Here is a 6,867-nt window from a genome sequence, read left to right as displayed (position 1 = left end):
AACATCTGGAGGCATTCTGTAATCTGTGGACTATCAGAGTGTTGATGAAACACAGAAATTGCATCGGGATTGAATACAACAGTCACCATGTGCACTTTCCTCAATGGGAGTAATTCTCAAACAGTCTACGCTTTGGTCATTCTCTGGAAGACCAGTAGTCGTTTCCGATGCACATCTGGAGGCATTCTGTAATCTGTGGACTATCAGAGTGTTGATGAAACACAGAAATTGCATCGGGATTGAATACAACAGTCACAACGCGCACTTTCCTCCACGGGAGTAATGTCTCAAACAGTCTACGCTTTGATCGTTCCTGGAAGAACAGTAATAGTTTCCGATGGACTTTCGGAGGCATTCTGTAATCTGTGGAGTATCAGAGTGTTGATGAAACACAGAAATTGCATCTGGATTGAATACAACAGTCACCATGCGTACTTTCCTCCATGGGAGTATTGTCTCAAAGAGTTTACGATTTGATCGTTAGCTGGAAACCAGTAGTAGTTTCTGATGCACATCTGGAGGCATTCTGTAATTTGTGGACTATCAGAGTGTGGATCAAACACAGAAACTGCATCGGGATTGATTACAACAGTCACCATGCGCACTTTCCTCCATGGGTGTAATTCTCAAATACTCTACGCTTTGATCGTTCCCTGGAAGACCAGTAGTAGTTTCCGATGCACATCTGGAGGCATTCTGTAATCTGTGGACTATCACAGAGTTGATCAAACACAGAAATCGCATCGGGATTGAATACAACAGTCACCATGCGCACCTTCCTCAATGGGAGTAATGTCTCAAAGAGTTTACGCTTTGATCGTTCACTGGAAGACCAGTAGTAGTTTCCGATGCACATATGGAGGCATTCTATAATCTGTGGAGTGTCAGAGTGTTGATGAAACACAGAAATTCCATCGGGATTGAATACAACAGTCACCATGCGCACCTTCCTCCATGGGAGTAATGTGTCCAAGAGTTTACGCTTTGACCGTTCCCTCGAAGACCAGTAGTAGTTTCCGATACACATCTAGAGGCATTCTGTAATCTGTGGACTATCAGAGTGTTGATGAAACACAGAAATTGCATCGGGATTGAATACAACAGTCACCATGCGCACTTTCCTCCATGGGAGTAATGTCTCAAACAGTCTCCTCATTGATCGTTCCCTGGAAGACCAGTAGTAGTTTCCGATGGACATCTGGTGGCATTCTGTAATCTGTGGACTATCAGAGTGTTGATGAAACACAGAAATTATATCGGGATTGAATACAAGAGTCAACATGCACACTTTCCTCCATGAGAGTAATGTCTCAAACAGTCTACGTTTTGATCGTTCCCTGGAAAACCAGTAATAGTTTGCGATGCACATCTGGAGATATTCTGTAATCTGTGGGCTATCAGACTTTTAATGAATCACAGAAATTGCATCGGGATTGAATACAACAGTCACCAAGCGCACTTTCCTGCATGGGAGTAATTCTCACACAGTCTACGCTTTGATCGTGGCTAGGAAGACCAGTAGTAGTTTCCGATGAACATCTGGAGGCATTCTGTAATCTGTGGACTATCAGAGTGTTGATGAAACACAGAAATTGCATCGGGATTGAATACAACAGTCACCATGTGCACTTTCCTCCATGGGAGTAATGTCTCAAACATACTACGCTTTGATCGTTCCCTGGAAGACCAGTAGTAGTTTCCGATGGACATCTGGACGCATTCTGTAATCTGTGACTATCAGAGTGTTGATGAAACACAGAAATTGATTCGGGATTGAATACAACAGTCACCATACGCACTTTCCTCCATGGGAGTAGTGTCTCAAACATTTTACGCCTTGATCGTTTTTTGGAAGACCAGAAGTAGTTTCCGATGCACATCTGGAGGCATTCTGAAATCTGTGGACTAACTGAGTGTTGATAAAACACAGAAATTGCATCGCGATTGAATACAACAGTCACCATGCGCACTTTCCTTCTTTCGAATAATGTCTCAAACAGTCTACGCTTTGATCGTTCCCAGGAAGACGAGTAGTAGTTTCCGATGAACATCTGGTGGCATTCTGTAATCTGTGGACTATCAGAGTGTTGATGAAATACAGAAATTGAATCGGGATTGAATACAGCAGTCACCATGTTCACTTCCCTCCATGGGAGTAATTCTCAATCAGTATACGCTTTGATCGTTCCCTGGAAGACCAGTAGTAGTTTCCGATGTACATCTGGTGGCATTCTGAAATCTGTGGACTATCAGTGTGTTGATGAAACACAGAAATTGCATCGGGATTGAATACAACAGTCACCATGCGCACTTTCCTCCACGGGAGGTACGTCTCAAACAGTCTACGCTTTGATCGTTCCCTGGAAGACCAGTAGTAGTTTCCGATGCACATCAGGTTGCATTCTGTAATCTGTGGACTATCAGAGTGTTGATGAAAAACAGAAATTGAATCGGGATTAAATACAACTGTCACCATGCGCACTTTCCTAAACGGGAGTAATGTCTCAAAGAGTCTACGCGTTGATCGTTCCCTGGAAGACCAGTAGTAGTTTCCGATGGACATCTGGTGGCATTCTGTAATCTGTGGGCTATGAGAGTATTGATGAAACACAGAAATTGCATCGGGATTGAATACAACAGTCAGCATTCGCACATTCCTCCATGGGAGTAATGTCTCTAACAGTCTACGCTTTGATCGTTCCCTGCAAGACCAGTAGTACTTTCCTATGCACATCTAGAGGCATTCTGTAATCTGTGGACTATCAGACTGTTGATGAAACACAGAAAATTCATCGGGATTGAATACAACAGTCACCATGCGCACTTTCCTGCATTGGGAGTAATGTCTCAAACAGTCTACGCTTTGATCGTGCTCTGGAAGTACAGTAGTAGTTTCCGATGCAAATCTGGAGGCATTCTGTAATCTGTGGACTATCAGAGTGTTGATGAAACACAGAAATTATATCGGGATTGAATACAACAGTCACCATGCGCACCTTTCTCAATGGGAGTAATGTCTTAAAGAGTTTACGCTTTGATCGTTCCCTGGAAGATCAGTAGTAGTTTCCGATGCACATCTGAGGCATTTTGTATAGTGTGGACTGTCAAAGTGTTGATGAAACACAGAAATTGCATCGGGATTGAATACAACAGTCACCATGAGCACTTTCCTCCACGGGAGTAGTGTCTAAAACATTCTACGGTTTGATCGTTCTCTGGACGACCAGTACTAGTTTCCGATGCACATCTGGAGGCATTCTGTTATCTGTGGACTATAAGAGTGTTGCTGAAACACAGAAATTGCATCGGGATTGAATATAACAGTCATAATGCGCACTTTCCTCCATGGGAGTAATGTCTCAAACAGTCTACGCTTTGATCGTTCCCTGGAAGACCAGTAGTAGTTTCCGATACACATCTGGAGGTATTCTGTAATCTGTGGACTATCAGAGTGTTGATGAAACACAGAAATTGCATCGGGATTGAATACAACAGTCACAATGCGCACTTTCCTCCATGGGAGTCATGTCTCAAACAGTCTCCTCATTGATCGTTCCCTGGAAGACCAGTAGTAGTTTCCGATGGACATCTGGTGGCATTCTGTAATCTGTGGACTATCAGAGTGTTGATGAAACACAGATATTATATCGGGATTGAATACAACAGTCAACATGCGCACTTTCCTCCATGAGAGTAATGTCTCAAACAGTCTACGTTTTGATCGTTCTCTGGAACACCAGTACTAGTTTCCGATGCACATCTGGAGGCATTCTGTTATCTGTGGACTATAAGAGAGTTGCTGAAACACAGATATTGCATCGGGATTGAATACAACAGTCACAATGCGCACTTTCCTCCATGGGAGTAATTCTCAAACAGTCTACTATTTGATCATTCCGTGGAAGACCAGTAGTAGTTTCCGATGCACATCTGGAGTCATTCTGAAATCTTTGGACTAACTGAGTGTTGATGAAACACAGAAATTGCATCAGGAATGAATACAACAGTCACCATGCGCACTTTCCTCCTTTCGACTAATGTCTCAAACAGTCTACGCTTTGATCGTTCCCAGGAAGAACAGTAGTAGTTTCCGATGGACATCTGGAGGCATTCTGTAATCTGTGGACTATCATAGTGTTGATGAAATACAGAAATTGAATCGGCATTGAAAACAACAGTCACCATGTTCACTTCCCTCCATGGGAGTAATGCTCAATCAGTATACTCTTTGATCGTTCCCTGGAAGACCAATAGCAGTTTCCGATGCACATCTGGTGGCATTCTGTAATCTGATTACTATCAGAGTGTTGATGGAACACAGAAATTGCATCGGGATTGAATACAACAGTCAGCATGCTCACTTTCCTCCATAAGAGTAATGTCTCTAATAGTCTACGCTTTGATCGTTCCCTGCAAGACCAGTAGTAGTTTCCGATGCACATCTGGAGATATTCTGTAATCTGTGGACTATCAGACTGTTGATGAAATACAGAAATTGCATCTGGATTGAATACAAGAGTCACCATGCGGACTTTCCTATACGGGAGTAGTGTCTCAAACATTCTACGCTTTGATAGTTCTCTGGAGGACCAGAAGTTGTTTCCGATGCACATCTGGAGGCATTCTAAAATCTGTGGACTAACTGAGTGTTGATGAAACACAGAAATTGCATCGGGATTGAATACAACAGTCACCAAGCGCACTTTCCTGCATGGGAGTAATTCTCACACAGTCTACGCTTTGATCGTGGCTAGGAAGACCAGTAGTAGTTTCCGATGAACATCTGGAGGCATTCTGTAATCTGTGGACTATCAGAGTGTTGATGAAACACAGAAATTGCATCGGGATTGAATACAACAGTCACCATGTGCACTTTCCTCCATGGGAGTAATGTCTCAAACATACTACGCTTTGATCGTTCCCTGGAAGACCAGTAGTAGTTTCCGATGGACATCTGAACGCATTCTGTAATCTGTGACTATCAGAGTGTTGACGAAACACAGAAATTGAATTGCGATTGAATACAACAGTCACCATGCGCACTTTCCTTCTTTCGAGTAATGTCTCAAACAGTCTACGCTTTGATCGCTCCCAGGAAGACGAGTAGTAGTTTCCGATGAACATCTGGTGGCATTCTGTAATCTGTGGACTATCAGAGTGTTGATGAAATACAGAAATTGAATCGGGATTGAATACAGCAGTCACCATGTTCACTTCCCTCCATGGGAGTAATTCTCAATCAGTATATGCTTTGATCGTTCCCTGGAAGACCAGTAGTAGTTTCCGATGTACATCTGGTGGCATTCTGAAATCTGTGGACTATCAGTGTGTTGATGAAACACAGAAATTGCATCGCGATTAAATACAACAGTCACCATGAGCATTTTCCTCCACGGGAGGTACGTCTCAAACAGTCTACGCTTTGATCGTTCCCTGGAAGACCAGTAGTAGTTTCCGATGCACATCAGGTCGCATTCTGTAATCTGTGGACTATCCGAGTGTTGATGAAAAACAGAAATTGAATCGCGATTAAATACAACTGTCACCATGCGCACTTTCCTAAACGGGAGTAATGTCTCAAAGAGTCTACGCTTTGATCGTTCCCTGGAAGACCAGTAGTAGTTTCCGATGGACATCTGGTGGCATTCTGTAATCTGTGGGCTATGAGAGTATTGATGAAACACAGAAATTGCATCGGGATTGAATACAACAGTCAGCATTCGCACTTTCCTCCATGGGAGTAATGTCTCTAACAGTCTACGCTTTGATCGTTCCCTGCAAGACCAGTAGTACTTTCCTATGCACATCTGGAGGCATTCTGTAATCTGTGGACTATCAGACTGTTGATAAAACACAGAAAATTCATCGGGATTGAATACAACAGTCACCATGCGCTCTTTTCTGCATTGGGAGTAATGTCTCAAACAGTCTACGCTTTGATCGTGCTCTGGAAGTACAGTAGTAGTTTCCGATGCAAATCTGGAGGCATTCTGTAATCTGTGGACTATCAGAGTGTTGATGAAACACAGTATTTGCATCGGGATTCAATACAACAGTCACAATGCGCACTTTCCTCCATGGGAGTAATGTCTCAAACAGTCTACGCTTTGATCCTTCCCTGGAAGACCAGTAGTAGTTTCCGATTCACATCTGGAGGCATTCTGTAATCTGTGGACTATCAGACTGTTGATGAAACACAGAAATTGCATCGGGATTGAATACAACAGTCACCATGCGCACATTCCTCCATGGGAGTAATGTATCAAACAGTCTACGCTTTGATCGTTCCCTGGAAGACCAGTAGTAGTTTCCGATACACATCTGGAGGCATTCTGTAATCTGTGGACTATCAGAGTGTTGATGAAACACAGAAATTGCATCGGGATTGAATACAACAGTCACCATGCCCACTTTCCTCCACAGGAGTAATGTCTCAAACAGTCTCCGCTTTGATCGATCCCTGGAAGACCAGTAGTAGTTTCCGATGGACATCTGGTGGCATTCTGTAATCTGTGGACTATCAGAGTGTTGATGAAACACAGAAATTATATCGGGATTGAATACAACAGTCACCATGCGCACCTTTCTCAATGGGAGTAATGTCTCATAGAGTTTACGCTTTGATCGTTCCCTGGAAGATCAGTAGTAGTTTCCGATGCACATCTGAGGCATTTTGTATAGTGTGGACTGTCAAAGTGTTGATGAAACACAGAAATTGCATCGGGATTGAATACAACAGTCACCATGAGCACTTTCCTCCACGGGAGTAGTGTCTAAAACATTCTACGGTTTGATCGTTCTCTGGACGACCAGTACTAGTTTCCGATGCCCATCTGGAGGCATTCTGTTATCTGTGGACTATAAGAG

The sequence above is a fragment of the Schistocerca gregaria genome, unplaced genomic scaffold (assembly GCF_023897955.1).
Source record: "Schistocerca gregaria isolate iqSchGreg1 unplaced genomic scaffold, iqSchGreg1.2 ptg000077l, whole genome shotgun sequence".
Classification (NCBI taxonomy): Eukaryota; Metazoa; Arthropoda; class Insecta; order Orthoptera; family Acrididae; genus Schistocerca; species Schistocerca gregaria.
This window is presented reverse-complemented; position numbering follows the sequence as displayed.